General features: G+C 40.2%; 1 protein-coding gene across 3 annotated transcripts in view; it reads left to right on the top strand.

Moving 5' to 3' along the window:
* Positions 1 to 20680, top strand: part of LOC311273248 (CUB and sushi domain-containing protein 1-like) — a 396934-nt gene that overhangs the window by 143350 nt on the left and 232904 nt on the right. The window lies entirely within an intron of this gene.

Genomic DNA, 20680 nt, shown 5'->3' with positions numbered 1-20680 from the left:
CCTGTGGCTCGGGTGCAGTTGCTGGGTCCCGTATGGTTGGGACTGATCCTTTTACGAGGGTCAGTGTCGAGGCAAAGCCAGCTTTGTACTGACTCTTGTTACTGAAGCAGTCCGATGTGAAGCAGTTAGCACACACAAACAGACTTACAGGAACCGTAGCCGGCACGTTGTCGTTAAAAATGAAACGCAACCACTGTCTCTTCTGTTCTTCTGTAGCTGGGACAGAATAAAGGCACTTACGTTGATTTTTACAACCAACAACAGAGCAATTTGCGTGTCTAGCTCTGAGCGACGACATTGCGAAACACTGCTATCTTACCGCTGGACACACCGACCTTCACCTCGGGGATGAACGCCCCCCTTCTCGGATATCTCCGGGGGGAGGGGGAGTGTTTCCGCGCAGAGGAGCCCGGCCTATGAGCTGAATCTGAACAGCCTGTAGGAGCCCCGTTTTACCAGTGGGTGGGCTGCAGAGACCATGCAGTACTCGTTTGCTTTCCTCATCCTGGGAGTTGGTAGGCTCAGGGAGGACCAGTTTATACATGTAGAGACCAGAGAAAACGTGTTTTTCATAATATGGGACCTTTAAGCTGTTGCATTTTTCCTTCTCTGTGTCTGTTATGCTATGTAAAGCAGGAGACCCTGCAAACATCTTGCATGAATTGCTCATCAGAAATCTAAATACTTTTAAGAACTGATCATAAAAATACTTGTTGATAGGTTACAAGGTCACGACTGAATTCATTACTGAAGATTGAGATCTGAAGTTTCATCCCATCGTGGCTCAACGCCTCTGCAGAGTTGCAAAGATAACAGTGAACCCATTTCATCATATGACCAGAGTCCACGATGACTCAGGTCCAGCAACGTTTGGATTCGGTCATACTGTCATAGTATTGTTGGTTACCAATCACTAAACTGGCATATCCTCTCAGTGCCTGTGAAGCTTACATTTCTGAGCTTTTTTGTTTTCATCATTTTTTAGTAACAATTTTTCCTTATAAACAGCCTTTGCTCTGATTATAGTGTTTAAAACCGTACCTCCAAAACCCCTTCCTGGCTTGCTATTGATGTTTTGGCTATCTTCAATATTTGTGTCTTTGTGTTTCAGCTGTTGTCCACGTAGAAGCAATGACTTCATGCTGCAATCAAATTTCCCAGTGACAAAATCAAAAACAAAAGCACAAAAACATCACTAAACTGAACTCTGTATGAGCTGAACTAGACGAATAACAGTTTTGCATTGAAAAAATATGAATTCAAAATCATTAGACAATCTCAACATCTTCTTTTTTTCCTCTTCCTCTTTCTCTGCTTTTGTTCATTTAAACTAATTCACACTAACAAAGAATCTATTCAGCCCCGTCTTTTTATTGGCCTTAACAACCCGTCTCCCCTGTCTGTCTGTCAGCTCCTCTCAGTTAACAAAGCAAGTTCTGTTAACAAATCTTTTCTCTGTTCTATCCTTTATTAAAAGGAAGCCAAATTGAACCATAAGTCTGAACACATAGGTAACTGATAAGACCCCAGTTGCCCGAGAGAGAGAGAGAGAGAGAGAGAGAGAGAGAGAGAGAGGGTCAAATGAAGCTATAAGTGGTGGAAAGCAAGGCCTCGCTGATAAAAAAGCAAGTTTGCAAACCAGCTCTTCAAGACAAGATAATCATCAATTAATTTCCCCTGAAGCAGAGAGAGCGACAGACAGAGAGAGAGGTTTAGAGAAAGATGGCTAGCAGGATGAGGGAGGGGTAAATAAACAGACGGGGGGGAGGGGGGGATCTTGTGTCTATTTTTCTATTTTCTTCATCAAAAGTATAAATACTTGAATACTTTTTTTTGATGTCGTGTTGAAAACGATTCCATTCTCTATTAATTATACATTTGATAGTATTAATAGTACTAAGTTATGAAAAAAACCACACATCTACAATCAGATTTTCAACTGAAGGCTGTAAACAGGAAACAATGGGGAATAAAATCAGCAGTTCCTCAATCTGCGGCTGTTGGGGCTTTCTCCCCGGCAACGAATTCACCAAGTCACTGGGGGCCAAGGCACAAGCAAGGCAGTACTATGAGAGAAGATGTCAGGACAGCCAGCAAGCGACCTGTCACTTTCATTCAAGAAGCAAGCTAGAGCTAGCCAGGGCTAGAAATTGCACCGGCACCCTGATCCCTTCAGAGACTTGAGAGAGGCAATGTTTAATAAATGTACGAATATTGTCAGTAAAGGGGGCTCTACTCTACGTAACAATTTATAGAAATGTATGTCCTCATCATTGTCCCAACAATAAGCTGTTTGTTTTACGCCTAATTGTCCCACATATTACAAAAGAAGGCTGGAGGTTTGGTCAAACTGATCTAATGTGTCTGTCTCTGTTTTGACTCCATAACGTGAAGTAATATTAGAGAAATTACAAATTAAACTAAAAACAATTATAACAACATAATGTATGTGTTGGCTAACAAGGTAGTATTATTAATTTTACGAATGTTTTTGTGCGCCATGGACTTCTTTCTGCTGTGGTGTTGAAAGAGGTACTGAGTGTCGTTTTTTTTACACTAGTATTGTATGTATGTATGTAGTTTAACACTATTGTATCGCGACAACATTAGTCTACGCCATTACTTTGTTACTGTAGAGGACAAACATCATACACAACATCATTATCAAATTAAAAAGAGGAGGATTTGAAGTGCTTCCCTCATCTTTTATTAACAGTGATGGGGTTCTGATGGTATTTTGTGTTCAGATGAATCTCGGTCCAGATGGATGATTTTTTTGTCACATGTAATTCTACCATCTCCCCCACCATCGTCTCCGTCTGTTCCCCCAGCAAAACAAAAAGCCATGAAAAACTTTAGAATATTTATATCCGTTGCTTCTGTCGTCCAGAATCAGTCGGAGCTGCTTTATCAGGAGTTAAACCCGCAGCCATAGCTATGGATTTGTTGGAACGATAAAGATAAAGCCCTCGGCTGTGTGTCCACGAGGGCCCCTCTCTCCAGGATGCTGGAGTTTTTAAAATGTAGAAGATGCCTTGGTTCACATTCCAGCTGGAGTTGGGAGCTTAGCATGTGTTTAGCAGCGATGGTGCCAAATGCTAAAGTTATAAATATTTAAACTTTGAACTCAAATGAGTTTGCCATTGTCGCTTAGCAACAAGAAGCAGGACCAGCACTTCCCCTGTGCATTCGTCAAGTGTTGCTACCTACAAGAAGAAACTCAAGGATACAAGGCCTTTCTGGACACAAAGCATGAAACAGACATGAGTGGCGGCCTACTTCCTGACTGTAGAGCATCCTTCAGATTGTATCACTTGTGAATCAATTTATATATGTCAGGAAATATGCGTCAGTGCAGCTATTGTGCTTATTACTGTAATAATATAACATATATAATATGTTAACTGTATTCAAGAGTACAACCTTCATGACATTCTCTTTTAGTTTAAAATTACTGGAGATGTATAATACAATATAAATGCGACACAGTAATGAAGATTACATTTCTACTTAATGGCACATCTCATTGTATTAACAAATATGTTAATATTTATATTGAACAAATATGTTAATGCTATTTAAGACCAGTATACAAATGACCATAAAACTCATTATTTTCAGGAGAAAAGATCTTTTAACTGAGAATACAAGAGAACTGCTCTAATTAAAGAGGCCTATTAATTATAAACTGATTATTATGTACAATATGCACTACAATAGTTGGAGAGAGTGTGCATGCGTGTCTGTTGAGCAAGAGAGAAAAAAAGATTATTGACTCCCAGCACTACATTTAACTTAATGATAAAGTAGAAAAAGCATCCTCAAAGTCTCAACCTCCCACACCCACTCTCTCCAAACACACACGCGTGCATGCACACACACACGCACGCACGCACACACACACACACACACACACACAGGCTTTAAGAGAAAGAGGCCGAGTGTGCGTTTTTCAGTCCCTAGGCTAGCTGCAGAGTTTCCTCTCCTGTTGAGGGACTTCTGTGAAAAACATGACTTGGAAACCCTTTAAAGGGACTCTGCACATTAAACACAAGCACACACACACACACACACACACACACACACACATATATATACAGGCTCACACACAGAACAGTAACTTTTGCACACACATGCTTACATGCCTGTTGGAGATTGTATAGGGACCATTCTGGAAGCGCAATAGAGGGAGATTAAAGATAAGAAGATGTGGATACAGAGGAGAAGAGGGAAGAAAGATTGTGTGTGTGTGTGTGTGTGTGTGTGTGTGTGTGTGTGTGTGTGTGTACATGTTCCACTGCATGTGTTACAGGTCACGGGTATTTTAGCTTTTTCCTCCCATTCTTGTTGTTATGGCAATACTTACCATGTCACCATGTATAGGTTATTACGGGGTATCACTTTGACACTGCATTACAACATGTAATGTGTGCGTGCCCATGCCTGAATGTGTGTATATCTGTAAAATTGCAGGAAGTTCATTCCCTTTGGTGTTGGCATTTGCACCGTTTCTCTCTCTCTCGGCCCTCCACACCTCTCTCCCTCTCTCACCCTCTCTCTGCTGTGCAGACTTGTGTAGAATCCATTAGGAACACTTCTAGGAGCTTCCAAATCTTGCTGACTTGATGCAAGGCTTTGCACAGACTGTGGCGAGAGCCCTGTAGCCACCAACCATTGGACGAGATGCAAAAAGATCGCAGCCTCCTGCTCTGGGATTTTGGGTCCTCAGACATGATGTTACACATAAGAAAGATTTATTCATCTAGAGTTTTTTCCGATGCCTCCAGCCAGATAGTTTTCTTAGTGGTGCCTTTATTTCACAGAGTTTCGCCTTACTGAATCTCAGCGGGCTGCAAATAGCCATTGCAGAAAATTGCGCTAGGGTAGATGGGAGTTGTGACATAATATGAATATAAGCTATGTAATATTGTCAGACTGACAAAAACCTATTTAGATGAGTTATTTTGAATTCATGGTATCAGATTTTTGAAGTCATGATAAACAACAACATTGTTAATTGGAGATTTATGTATATATATATATATATACACACACACACATATATAAATACAGATATAGGTATAGATATTATTTTATAGAGCCACTATTTAAACTGACATTAATTATTAAATATATTTATAGATAGATTTATTCACTTATACATTATTTAGAGGAGACCTATTATGCGTTTACGTTTTTTTCCCTTTCCCTCATTGTCAGTTCTTGTGCATGTAAAAGATGTCCTCACATAGAGAAGCTCCTCTTTCCCACAGAAAACACTGCTCCTGAAGTGCCTCATCAGTAGTCTTGCCTTAAATCCCATAATTTCTTTACATCACACTACGTCACCTTGTCACACATTCATAATTAATGCCTTGAGGGCGGGTTCTGAGAAAACTGATGGTCTTTTTGAGCATTAAAGCATGTACACCTATTATTAGTAGTAAGTAACACAAAATAAAATCATGAACCTGAAAATAAGTATAGTATGTCTCCTTTAACTTGTTAGCTGGTTGATTGCTGCTGGGAAAATATGTAAAATCTAAACAAAGACTCTTCACATCAAAAGCAAAGCGTGGTGTGTGATCATCCATCTGTTTAATCAGCACAGACTCCAGCCTACGTTTGTCCGTCATGTCCTCAGAAGCAGCTGTCCTGTCAGCAGCAGCTCCTCAGGAGCTGAGAGGACAGTGACAGGTCAAACTGTCTTCATCATGCTGAGTAACATCAGAAATTTACTGGACAAAAATAGTTTCGAAGTAGGAGAAGTGCAGAGTATACAGGGACGGAAAAAAAACAGAATTAGTTTTAGTTTATTGAGTCATGTATTGTTTTTCCCCACGACAATGGAGGGTGGGCAAACCACACGTATCATGACAGCTCAAATAGAAACAGGAGTGCTTGATCAATCACTGCAGATAGCGTTATGAACATATGATGTAGAAAGCAGGAGATTGTGATTGAAAGGACATCCTGTGGCGTTTACCCTTTGCTAAGAACAACAGCAAGCTAAGGAGCATTAAAAAACTCGCAGGGTCCCCTGTTGTGTGTTTGTCAGCAATCTGTTTTGGAAGACTTTCTGTTCTATGAGAATAATGAGTGGCTACTGTCAAGAGTGCTTTCAGTGAGGATTGTCCTTTAATTTTTGAATTTTGGTGTCTCAATACACAGCTTGAATGAATTTCTAATCTCATACTCTATATCTTGACCGTGGAAATCCCCCTGTTTGAATGACAGTCGAGCAGCCTGCTGCTATACTTTGCTATCGGAAGATAAATCCAGTCTGCTTAATAAAGAACGATCAACTAGAAGCTTCGGGGAGCTCACTTATCGTGGTTCAGAGATCATGAACGAATGTGCTCAAGCTGTTTTTGTATGTATCCATAGAGAGAAATGTATTTTTAATATCGAAAACAGGATTTTACCATCCGCTCACAATCTGCCTGAAAGCTGCATAAGACGTCTTTCTCATTCAGTGTTTCCTAAACTCGTTATCACACAATACCCTGGTCATTATCCTTTTGAATCCAATGGGTAGTTTAATCAACAGTAATGATCAGTACACATTTCTGCTGAACACAGCATAGCTGCTGATGTAGGGAAACGCCTGTGTTCTGTGTTAAGCCATTATAGATTCACATAATAACTGCTTTCATTAGGTCAGCGAATTATTGAGCTTAGTTTTGGCAACAAGCAACACAGGCTCCATTTATCAGAGTGAAAACTTAAAGAGTAAACACGTCTCAGTCATTCCAAAGGAAAATAAATTCATTTGGATTTCCTTTTGATTAGCTTGTTGAGGAAATGGGTTGCGTGTACACTGATGAAATGGGTTATATATACATGTAAAATATTAGCTGTTTGAAGTGGAAATGGTTGAGATGACTGAAATTAATGGGCTTGGTGTAAACATAATATGTTGTTGAAAATTTGCTTTGATGTATATAATAGCGGAGCCTCCTGCACACATACGTGTAAATGAACACATTAAATGCACACATTAAAAGGGCTCTCTTTTCGGATGTTTACTGTATGCGGGTCAGGTTAGTAAGAATAAAACCGTGCAATATCCCTTCATGTCTTAAGTGGAAATGATGCTGCGACAAACTGCCTGAGAAAAATGAGACATTAAACATAGAAAATGTCATTTCCTTCCTTTCTGAGAGACCTGCGTTATTTTTATTATCCGGCAGCATATCAATGATTATGATTATGACTGACATTTAGTGCATTTCTCTGCTACCATTGCATGGTCTATTTTAGCTGGCTATCGATCTGTTATCCCCCGCTCCTATCAGTATCTGTGTGCCCTTCATTGAGAATAATAGGTTGGCGAGTTTAGTCAAAGCCAATGGATTCAGCAGGGAATCTTCTTCGAGCACACACAGCAAATCATTAAAGGAAGGAAGGGCTACCGGTGGATTTGTTACTTGGACAGTCAGGTGCTGCTACATGTTTGTGTATATCTGTGTGTGTGTGTGTGTGTGTGTGTGTGTGTGTGTGTGTGTGTGTGTGTGTGTGTGTGCGCTCGCTGTGGAGATAAAGAGAGTGAAAGGCCGACAGTGAGAGTGAGAGATGGTGAGAAAGGAAAGGGAGAAGCAGTCCGTTACACCATTAACCCATATTGACTGGTACACCATAGGAAGCTCTTCACTGTGGGAGTGTGTCATATAACGCTGTTGTTACTGACGCCAGCTGTAGTCAGCCACATCGATCTAAACAGCAATGTCAACTATCCTGCTGTGTGTATATGTGCGTGTTTGTGTTTGTGTGTGTGTGTGATTGCGCCCATGGTGGGGCAGCAGAGGAGTGTTCAAGGGTGATACCACCATCATCAAAGCTTGTTGTCGGAGCCAAGGCACACACTTTCCCTCCCTTACACACACACACATGCTTGTAGTAAGTGTGTAATCAACTTCCCACCATGCAGTAAAGTCAATATGACATCTAAGTGGTTTGAACTTAGCACCCCTTTATGTGCTATCCTCAGTCTCTTTGGGCTAACTGGACTCTCAGCACAGTCACTAAGAGCAGATGGTGGGATAAATGCTCGCATCACACCTTGGAAATGTTCAGCGCAGACACAGTGTTGTTTTGCTGGCTACTGGGCATGTCTTTAGCGAAAGATATCAGACCATATTCAGAGTTGAGTTGACCGTGAATAGTTTTCTGCCAAAACTGTGTACATCAGCATTCACACTTCACACTTGCCGTTTCTGAAGACTCAGGCAACTTATGTGGTTTTTCTCTGCACAAAGAAATCCACTCCAGGGAAAGACTGTCTTAAGTTCAGCACCACTGTCCAAGAGTTGAGACAGCCACAAGTTTTCTCCCTGAAATGCATGTCTAAAGAGAATATATCATGCCGAAGCACCTTCTGTTTTTTAATGTGATGTTTTGCAGTAGAGCTGTTCCTGCAATGGTGCTTGTATTCAGCAAGTTGTTGACCTAATTGTAACTATTAATTGTGCAGAAATGGTACTTGCAACATTTGTAACATCTCATCTGGCATTGTCACTAATACCCTTGTAAACTGGACAAAAAACCCACTAACATCTGGAGCTTGTGTCATTTTGCCGGCACTCACCCCTGCCTAAGATGACTCTGTAGTAGCCGTGGGTGTTAATCGGCTGTGATGGAAACACAAGAGTCGGATGGATACGTAACATTTTTGCCCCTTGGTTTGTTGATACTTTTTTTCTCCTTTAAGCAGCGCTCAAACATTGCTCAGTCAGTGCTGTGTTTGAACGAGAGATTAAAGTAAAAGTTATGACAGGAACCACTCCTACATCGTCAGTGGCGGCTACCTGAGCCTTGCCAGCTGCCTGATCGGTACTGCGCATGTGCAACTCTCAACAGAGATGGTAAACAAAGCGTGATGTCTCGCTCATAGCTACTTCCCTCATCGGCTCTGGAATCAAACAATGCATCTAATTCAGAATGTTACTGATAAAGTCTTTTTAAAAGTTTGATGTCTGTTGGATGTACCCTGATGAGGTATATGATCTGCTGCCTTCTGCTGCTACCTTTTTTTCAGGCACATTTGTGATGAAAAAAACAGGGTTTATAAGACGTTTATAAAACCTGCACGCTATACACGTTAGTTTAGGTGTAAAAGTGGCATGAGAAAGTGAAAATTGACCACACCCTGCAACCCTCTAACAAATATCTGTCGTGTGTTCATTCAAAATGTAGCCATTCATTGATGTTATCTTTCGTAGTGTCCAACCAGAGAATTCCCAGGTAATTTCCCTTTTCTGGTCGGCAGAGTAGGAGCGCATACCGTTGTTTCATAATGTAGCTTTAAATTATCACTTCTTTTTTGCAGAAGAAAATCAAATTGAATAAATCAACTCCTTAAAAATAAATCACATTAACTACATCAATTTGAATTTTCATTCCTTTTTCTTTTTTAGATTTTTCCAAAATCCACTGCTGCTATTTGATTGATTTTTATAATGCAGTTGGTTATGCAGGGTTTGGGAGCGAAGGCTATATTAACTGCGACTGAATTAATTAACTAACTTGTTTTAACTCTGCCTCTGGTGCAATTAAGTATTCAGCAACTTTGATTATTTTTAACCAGTTCTATTAAGTTACCTGTTCGAGGGCCATGTAGACACATGTGGAGAAAGACCAGCCATGTAGAAATACAGATAAGCAACGCAATGCCCGAGTTGATTATAATGGACGGGCTCTGTCGCAGGCATATTGCGGCACAAACGTCACACTGCATCTGTTCTCCGTGTATATCAGTCCTTTAGATAAAGGTTTTCAACTACCATTAGGATCTAAGTTTTAAGGGTTTATTGTTTGTCTTGGCATGCAAGGACAGTAAAACTATAGGAATAGAGGATTATGCTTTTCATAATAATGCACATTAATATATAACATAAGAATGCATTTAAAATGCACCATTAGTTTTGCTCTCTTGGAGGCTCGGGCACGTCTGTCTTTGGTGGTTCATTCGGGCTTTCAGGACCTACCTTATAGGCCACATCTCTCATCAGATCCAGACCTTGAATCAGGACACACTTAGTGTATGTAATTCATGGCTTACCATTCAGGTTTGAGGCCGGTTTAGTGACTTGTCATTTTTCCACTGGTGCTACTCTAAATTGAGTCCTAATCCGGGAGGCCGTCCCACTCAGACAGGTGGGATAGCATGGCTGCCATTAACCACTTAAGATGATGATTCATGAAGGAGATAATGCGAGGCTACAGATGCTGTAGTGGTATTGAATTTCCTGCTCAATATTCTTCCAGAAATAGTGTTTTTAAAGTCACACAGACACACATTGTAGTTTATGTTAAACCCAAGTCTGCAGGCTGGACAGAGAATGTAAATCACACAGGAAACATAGATTTTTTTTAATAAAATATATATTTACTAAATGTTCTCAGTCACGTTCTCCCTGTAATTGGTCTCGCACATTACCATTGTGCATTCATTCATCATCATCACTTTGCTGACCTCAGTGGTCAGTACTACATTCAGTGACCTTCGGAAATGTGTACTTTAGTATAAACGATGGATTTTATCTGATAATGTGACACGGGACCCCCCAAGTTAAGATTTCTTTTATGGGGATTTCTTATCTCTTACGACCAGTTACAATTCAATGCAGTTCAATTGCACTGTAATAGCCTAATGGGAATTGGGGGGGGCAGAGATAAAAGATGTCTGTAGCATTTTCATATCTCTATGCCCCCATTTTATCCTCTGTGTTTCTCTCTCTGATGTTAAGCAGAGCTTATAAAATCTCTGTGAAAATCTTCGAGACAGAAAGTGCTCTCTTACTGTCATTTAAGCGAGCCTCTCTCTGACTCTCAGTCATGCTTTCAGTTTCTCTCTGTGCTCGCTGCCGGAGTTTCTAACTCTGGTTCTGTCTCACACCTTAAAACTTTAACACATCAGTGCCATCCAAGGGAAAGAGGCAGATTATTATTATTAAATACTGAATGTGGCTTGTAAAATGGTTCCAGTGAGTATTGTTTCCTCTTTCTTTCTTTCTTTCTTTTTTTTTTAAAACTTTGACACCCCTCTAATGGCAAACTGATTCTTTCCACTCGTTTCACGTTTTCAGTTAAGGCCGACTACTTCACAAGATCAAATCACAGATGACTGATAGTCACTAGAGATCCTATTTTCACCCCAAAATTAAGTAAATTACTGGTAAGTGAAATATAATAGCCTTTAATTTCCCTTGACAAAAAAAATCAAACAGGGACATTAAGAGGTATAATCTAATTACAAATGATTTTTCCACATGTGGATATGTCAAGGGTATGTGTAACATCAACCTAAAGAAGCAAAGCAAATGTACTTCAGCTGCCACATTATTAAGATAGTTGCATTTCCCTCTATACACTTCTTACAAGCATAAATACACATCTTCAGCTCATTTAGATCAAGTAAGGGATTCTTCGTGGCTGTGCTTGTATATGACAACCTTGTGCTGCTCCTAACCTTCTCTTTCATCCCTTTTAAACATCAATATAGCAAATCTGAAAGCACAGCTGTTGACTGCTGTTAAACACATCCTGAGCAGTGGTCAAAATGTCTTATTTGTTCAGTTGTCTGACAACAGAAAACAGATGTTTAAAAAAAACAAACACAACCAGAAATCACAGACATGCTGATTTGCACAGGACTGGTGACTGATGACCTCTGTGTTTGCTGAAATATGGTAGGTAATATGTGGTTGAATTTTTCATTTACGATGAATGGACTACTGTGATAAACAACAACACAACAAAAGTATCAGTGTAATGAATGTACTGGTAAAGAGATTATGATAGTCCAAAACCATAGAGGTTAGAGGAGGACACACAGTAGCAACAGTTCACTAATTAAGGCTGTGTTCTCCTCTAGAAGAAAAGCAGATACTTTATTTGTGTGCAGATGGTCCTTTTTTAACCTCTACACCAGCTTTTATATTTTAAGAAAAGGTGACAAAAGAGGAACACCGGTAGCATACAGTACTAGTAAAACTGTGTGGTGATCATTTTCAGCCTTTCGACAAGTGTACAGTTGTAATAATTAGAAAGTCATGCCGGCCTTAGAGGAAAAAGCAGAAGTGTGAACATAAAAATGAGATTCCAAATAGCGTGTTCGCCTGAATGCAGAATGAAATTCTGGAGTTCAGAGAGGTTTTTGGATCCTACGTTTCAAAGTCTGAATATTTTATTAAAATTAAATGCAGCTCTCACCTGAAGGTGAACTTGACATCTGTCCAAACTTTTTTGTGCTTTTTGTTGGACTGTGGTGTTAGGTTTAAGTGCTTGTGGCTCTCTATAGACGACCTGCAGTTATGAGGCAGTTTAATCAATACTATATAGGAATACAGTTTTACTTCTACAGTTGTAAACATTGTAGTAACCATCCTCTATATCTTTATTGCTGTATCGTAGGCAACTGGACTTGGATCAGTTTCTTGAAGAAGTGTCACCTCTCATCCAAGAGGCCTCTCAGTTATGTAGAACTGAACTGTAGAAGAACAGAACTGAAGAAGCCTCTTGGATGAGAACGTCTTCGAGAAACTGACACAAGTCCAGCTGCCTACGATATAGCACTTAGAATTACCATGACATGGATGACTGAGAACCCTGATCTACATCTTCTATATCACTTCACCTTCCATGTATCTTGCAAGAGAAAAGCTGTGTTTGGAGAAAGCAATCTGCACAAATGATTAGCCTAGATTTTAAGTGTTAGTTCTGTTGGTTTGTTAAAAACATGTTTTTATTGTTCAAGAAATATAAAATAAACAGTTAACTTTTTACTCCATGGCATCACTAGCAAAGGAGCTCATTAGACTGAAAGTTATAGAGTTAGAAGTTCCTTCATTGCCATTACAACAAGTGAATTTTAGATGCGGCACAACTGCAAACAAAGTCAGTTGAAAGATTAGATGTGACTATGCCCAAGATGGTGTGCATCCATGTGTGATGCTCAAGTTCAAAATGTTACAAAAAAAGATTTGTGTGTATCTCTGGGGTTAATGAGTCTGAGTCATAAATGTACAGAGATGATAGGAAACAAGAGAGGTGCAGTAAGAACTGGGATTCTGGTGAGTTCTGAGTTTAGTCAGATGCTGAGCTGCACACAAACACACAGGAACATACTGACAAGGCTAGTGTGTCCATTGCTAGCTAGCGTACAGCTATTGTCTGTACAGTTTTTTGTGCTAAATAAACACAAATGGTCCAGTGGCCAAATTCACATATATGAAAAAATAATTGCTGTGGACGTGAGCACACCTGAACACATGACCTCAATAAGCTCATTGTCCAGGACGGGCAGGACAACACTGAACACAGCATACTAACAATAACAGCATCACATGAATTCAGAGGACAGTGCCAGCATCCCTCCCAAGTTCAATAACAGTCAAACCAAAGGAAGCACTTCACTGTTGTTTACAGGTCATCTAGAGATTAGATCAATCCTTTTCAGCTCTTGTGGTGAGAAATTCAGATTTACCGCTTTGACCTCTTTGAGTGCAACTCACTTACTGTGTTTGTGCATGTGTGCTTTGCTTATTTGTATGTGAGTCTGTAATTCAATTCATGTATGTATAACATATATATATATATATATATATATATATATATTATATTGTATTGCGCTAAGAGGATGCATAATATTGCATGTATTTAGTGATGCATATATGGCCTGCATCTTAGAATAACACTTAGAGAGAAGCAGTTGGGGGAAAAAATATGTTAAAGAGAAATGAGGAGAGGAGAGGAGAGGATGTAAATATGTGGAAGAAGAGAACAGATGAAAGAAACAAAGAAGGTGCATCAAGAAGCAAGAGAAGAGAGTGTGGAGAGAAGGGGAGAGTAGACTGGAGAGGAAAGAAGAGCAGACAATCCCTAGAATACCAAGCACTTCTCTGGCCAAGAGAGAAAGACGAGAGGAGAGGAGGGGTTGCAGTGAACGATGGAGAGCATCCACAGAATACCAAAGAGAGAATAAATGCTAGCAGGCTTTTCAAGTCATTTTCACATTAATTCCAAAGTCTTTGCTAGCAGTTAAAAATAATCACGTTCAGTCAGTCAGAATTTTAGTCAGTGTTACATTATTTTAGGGACTTTTCTTTGATTAGTTGTTTTGGTGACATTACAGCAAATGATGTAATAAAAAATTGAACAATTTGTTAGTGAAGACTTATTCAGAAATGTTTCAGTCGTGGAAGAGTGGAAGAAGACAAGACATTTAAGAGGAAAGAGAGGAAGAGGAGGACGAAGAGACTATGAGAAGATGAATGAGTCACAGGACAAATAAGAAAATGAGAGGAGGGATGATAGTAAAGGAGAGGAAAGGAACAAGAAAATGAGAAAAGAGAGAGAACTGACTCTAAGAATCATGCTCGCTTGGCTGAACTCGTACCTTTTTCCCAAGATGCATTCTGTTTGAGATGTGCCTAAAAATAGAAAACACACACTACACACCACGCACACGTTCAGAGACACATACCTCTCCCTGGGGTGCACACTGAGACATATACACTGCAGACAAGCTGCAGACACACACAGATTTAGACTCAAGACATCATGTTGTCTCACCTTAACTACCCGCCACAAGTTGTTAACGTTTTCATGGAGACAGAAAAAGAACAGGAAAAAGGAGGAGAGGGAACAAAGGCAGCTAAAGCAAAAGGCTGACAGGGGACATATTGACACAAAATAATGAGATATGCAGTGTAATGATGGCTTAAATACCACCGAAGACTGCATCCATAAACACAGACCAGCATGCGGTATCATGCGTGAAAAACCACACAAGCGCATCATAATCACACTCACAGTAATCATCTGCCTGGTCTCGAGCAATGCATGCAAAGCACTTCACATATCGCTTCTGTTGGATTAAAATGTTGTTTTTTTGGGGTGATTTTCATGCTTTTAAATTAAAGGAGTGATTACATTCTCCTCCATGAGTTGAGACACATTTTCAGGCCCTCAGGCGTATAATAAAACCCTCTAAAAAACGTTTTGCATTTTGCCAAAGCTGCACTGTCATCTAGCTTAAAACAAGGGTGTTTTTCTTGATGCACAAGAGTTGACATTTTAGAGATGCATGGGTTTCACCTGACAGCAGTGATATCTTACCGTGATTATGTTTACTCCAAAGAAGAGCATAATTGCGCGGCATAATCACCGCATGGCATTTACGAGGGTCCGGCTTTTTGTTTTAATCACAGTACAATCACAGTGGTTTGTGCATGTAATTTTTTAATCAAGGCTCTCACTTACTCTCGTTAACACCTGCTTGTTTTCTCAGGTGCTTCGATAGTTTGGTCGTGGCAGATCCAGCTTTGCGAGGCTTATGGTATGTTACGTTATTGTGGAAAATGCCTAGAAATAGACATCATGACAGCAGCAAAATCGTTTCTTTCTGGGGGTTTTTTCCACCACAGTATTATCCACTTTGTTATTTCAGGTTAGCTGGCCTGTACTGCGGTAGCTGCAGGGCAACTTTGTGCCCTTTGAGCTCCTGCTGTGTCTGCTAGTGAGCAACTACAAATACAGAAGAAGAAAGTGTTGCATTTGATCACAGCCAAACAGACTCCAATCAGGACATTTATTAATGTACTGTAATCACAGCTCAAAGTAGAACCATAATCATGTTATCTGTGCTCCTCTGTGTAGCTCATGTGGCTGTGTCAGGGACGGTTGTATTTCTCTGTCGTTCCTGCGATAAAAAGATGTCATGTAGTCCTGGTTGTAGCAGGAGGCGTTACTTTATTCAGACATGAAAATGACTTAATTGCACTCATCATCTGATTAGTAATAGTTATGTGATTGTCCATGAGAGGTAATAACAGTGAGAAGAGCAAAATAGAGTGGACTAAGTCCACTTCTGTCTGCCTGCAGCCTTTCAGCTCTTTCTTTTACCTTTCAGAAGCACCGCGTCATCGTCTACAGCTCCATCTCTTTCTCAACCAAACTCTCTCTCTCATTCACTCCACTCCATCTTTCCTTTCACAAGGGGGTCTTATGGGGTGAAGATAACTTGCTTGCTTTATTACCAGTCTGTCTTCATGCTGTCAGTCCATGGGCTATTTACTTTCACAAATCATGACTCAGCTCATGAACTGCATGTGTAGTCCAAAGAGGGAAGGTGAGTCCTGTAGGTCGACACAGAGTAAGGATTGGGTTTTACTTCATTATAAAGTCACCGATTACAGAATATTTTACATTTTAACACTATGCAGCAGTCATTTTGCGCATAATCTTATCTTAGTTACGGTATGAAGTGTTCAAGGCCAAACCACCACAGCCCATAAGACCAGCAAAAGGAAACCTGGAGTATTTATGTATCATCTATGTGGCACACAGCCAGGGAAGTATGTACAGCACACATACATGCATATGGTGGACACTGTAGACTTCAAATCCTTTTCTACTACTTTGATCTGTTGAACATGCTTAATGCAATCTCTCCTCTCCTCTCCTCTCCTCTCCTCTCCTCTCCTCTCCTCTCCTCATCTCAAAGTCAAAACATGACTGGGTGTCTACAGCCATGTTCTCTGTGAGGCTATGCTTTGAGCTAAATGCTACTGACAGCATGCCTACATGCGCACATGTGATGTTTAGCAGGCAGAATGTTAACCATGTTCTCCATCTATGTTTAGCATGTTAGCATGCCAACATTTGATAATCATCACTTTAAACAAAGTGCAACTGAGGCTGATGACAATGTCATGAGGTTTTCAGGTATATAGTTATAAACCGAAGCATTTGCAACCCAATTGCCAGAATAAATCTTAGCTAAGTACGTTTTGGCAAAACCACAGATAAGTGAAAACTGGATGTTTATTTATGTTGCAACTTAAGTTTGTTTGGTTGATTTTTCTCTTTCTCTCTTGTCAGAACACTGCGTATGCTCTGCTTAGGTTTAGGCACAAAAAACACTTGCTGAGGGTTGGGAAAACATCATGTTTTGGCTGAATATTCCAGTTTTGGTCCGGCTTCCCATGAAAAATAGCCAGTTTTAGCTGACACAAAAAAACATTGGAAATGTCTGCAGGTCTCCTAAAAACTCACTTGCTTTTGAAGCAACAAAACCAAAAGAAATATCCCCAGGTGTCCTTAAAAATATCCACTTGTGTGACTTGGTCTGCTGTCGGCTGTTTGGCAGCCTTGTTGGCATTGACATTGTATTGTAAATGCCATCCTTGGAGCCACGCTGCTAACATAGCTGAAACATAGCTGAAACATATGCAAAAGATAGTCGAGAAAGTAAGCAGCGTCATACAGCTGTTCCTGCCTTTCACCGCCCAAAAAAGACAGTTATAGCTTGGATAGGAAATGTCGTTTTTTGAAGTGAGACAATGTATGCTTGAAATCAGACACATTTAAAAAAAGGTGGATAATTTCTGCATTGCTGAGAAGCTGCCCTGACCCTGTCAGTTCAGGTAGTCCTGATGTGGAAGATAAAGTAAAGCTCTGCTGTCAAACCTCTATCATCTTAGTGTGCCGTTGTCAACATTCTCACCATTACACTTGATTTGGGGTATTTTTTTTGTACTGCTGGGAAGTTGCCCTTACAATGTCAGCAAGTTCTGTGATTTACCAGGTACAGCAAAGCTGTTTTGTCACTGTCACTGCCAGTGGGCCATCTCCACGCTGCAGCCGATATTAAGGGCAGATGATTTTTGAAAAGTTGCCTTAACCTTGTCAGTGTAATTTCAAAACCTGGCATTCCTGTTATGGGACATTATGACAATCTGACATATAGCTACAAAATTTAACTTTGCAATTCTGTCAGTGGCATTTAATAAATTGAATTGATGTGCCATATCATACTTTTCTTTCACAGATATGTAAAAAAAAAAAAACTTGAGGACAGTTAAGGACACTGCACATCTTGTGCTACTCCTCAGAGTTACAGGTGGTTTGGACCAGTCAAAGACATGGAAAATGGTTTTAATAGTAGCAAAAAACTAGATATTTTGAATTACCTTCTAAATTATATCAAGGGGAATGCAATCAGACGTGTTAGTCAGGCTGTGTTATTCCAATTTTAAAAAGTCTAATATTTAATGAACTTTTCTGTTAAATCACCAAATAAATCCTGGATCATGGCATTAACACAGATTATAGACGGTGTGCTTGTCTTCTCAGAAAAAGAAAAGTGAATTTAAACAATGCTTCCCCAGCCATCATCCCCTTGTTATATTTGAGAGCAGCTTTGGACAACCAGCCGTCCAGTCAGCCAGGAGTCACATCCAGCTCTCGCTGTGTCCTGTCATTTACCAATCAGAGCCAGGGCCATAACACAGATGGATTTGGCAAACAGGCAGACAAAGTTGGACACTGAGCAATATCTAGATTTTTTTGGCTCGGCAACCTATATAAGTAGCATTAGCATTCCCAGTGCCAAATCTTTGGGCATGTAGTTATAAAACCATCAGCATTATCATCACTAACCTTTCAAATTGGCTCACTCTTTTAAAATTGTCCTGAATACTTTAAGGTGAGACATTTTTCCATTCTGAAAGACAGTGTCACACACACACGTACAACAGTGTACTCCAGACTAAAGAAAAAGTCCCACGCATAACATTCAATAAAACCACGAGTTGTCACTTTCACACAACCGTCTTTATATCAAACAGTATATCACTAATTTGTAGCGCTGACCCAAATGCTTCAGAGTTTCTAATGTTGCCATGGTAATCAAAGTCAAACCCATATTCAAACTTTTTCTGTCTTTCTTTCTTCTTTAAAGAGGAAGGAGACGTGTTACTGAAAAAAGTTACTGAAAAAGAGGCAAAAGACTGATGAAGAGACAAGAAATGGAGCCCCTCTATGGCTTTGATCCTTTGGGAGGAAGCATTTTTGCTGTTCCACGAGCACAGGGCCGTGACGAACCTTACCTCGACTCTCCTTACACCCGCTTAACAGCTCAACACTTGTGAACTTGACTTTTAAGACTTAGGAGGCAGGGGTGGAATAGACAGTGGCTGATGTCTCTCATCTCATTCAAACTACTAGCAAAGTATTTAAGTAAATAATGACTGCAAGTTTGAGGAAAGTATAGTGTAGGCCCCAGACCCATCCCACCGCTATCAAAGCTTTGAAAGTTCACAGGAAACTCCCACAGAAGCTTTGAACGGAGCCAGCTTAGCTGTTCCATGTCTTTATGCTCCTGGTTTTAGCATCTTATTACTGGACAGACATACAGTAAGAGTAGTATTAATCTCGTCCTCTAACTCAAGGCAAGAGAGAAAAATGCATTTCCCAAAATCAAACTTCATTATCACAGTTTGTAGCACTGAGTAAAAGTTCATTTAGCATGAGACAAAAACAAGATTATACATTAAGTGTTTATAACTTGACTTGACACTCCATTCACCGCTGTGTATGCTGCTGAGTGTTTTCAGAGTTTTCAGAGTGGCAACTCTCCTGCCAGCAACTTTATCTGATTACCTTAATAGAATTCACTACGGTGAAATTTGAACTCTTCTCCTTCGCTGGGGATGTGACGCTCTGAATAAATGAAGAGGATCTCTGATAGCGCTCTGTCAGAGTGTACTCAGTGTTTGAAAACACATTTTAGAAGTTAAAACTGGAACGCTGCAGGACAAAAATAGTTCCAGACCTCTCTGTCGTCCCTCTGCTTAACAGAAAGCTGAATGTGACTGTTTGATTTAAGATACGATTATGTGTTAATGGTATAGTCACATCGAGAGTTGGTGTTTGATCAGCAGTCTTAATTGTCTCCACACTTGGTGAATAAGGGATGAAAATGGCTGTTTAGTGTCGGGCACAAGCCAGTTGGCACAGCAATTTGAGTTTAAAGTCAGAGAAAGACTCTTCTGGAAGGATGAGGCCACCCTGAAGAAAAAACTACTTCTTTCTTTCTTTCTCTCTCTCTCTCTCTCTCTCTCTCTCTCGTATCACTCTATTTCTTCTTCTTCTTCTCTCTCTCTCTCTCTCTCTCTCTCTCTCTCTCTCTCTCTAATGCATCTGTCCTTCCTCACGCCTTAAGGGTCATTCCCAGTCAGACACATTAACAAGGCTGACTGCATGGACGCCTTGCTCATTGATCAAAACACGCTCACACACACACACACACACACACACACACACACACACACACACACACACACACACACACACACACACAGAGAGAGAGAGAGAGAGAGAGAGAGAGAGAGAGAGAGAGAGAGAGAGAGAGAAGGTAACATTAGGCAAAGGCATGCATAAGTATTTCTCCTTCACTCTCTCTTGCCTGTTTCCTCTCTCACTCTGTCTCCTTCATTTTAATCCGAAGCCGTTTCGTAAAGCAGACAGTCCAGAAGACGGGACTGACAGCACCAATAGAGGCTCCATCAAAACCACCTAAAGGTGACGGACGGCTCGACGGGGACGTGGATGATTTCTTTTGACCTACTGGTTCTTGCTCCACACGAAAAGTATTTCGGCCAAGCTTTTTCAGTCGTACGTCTCACGCACGTCTGACAGAACAGATTAACTTCTGTATTAATCAATTTGGCTATATACACAGGCCATGTAACGACTCACGTTTCCCACAAAATATATTTTTTTGCTATTAATTTACAATAAATTAATGATGACAATATCAAATGCATAGCCGGCCACTTTTGACCACCCGTCCCTCAATAGATAAAAAAATAAGTAAGTATACTTATTAAGTAAA

The sequence above is a fragment of the Pagrus pagrus genome (genome assembly GCF_965226575.1).
Source record: "Pagrus pagrus genome assembly, chromosome: 1".
NCBI lineage: Eukaryota > Metazoa > Chordata > Actinopteri > Spariformes > Sparidae > Pagrus > Pagrus pagrus.
The sequence above is the reverse complement of the archived record's forward strand: the minus strand, read 5'-3'. Positions and strand labels throughout refer to the sequence as shown.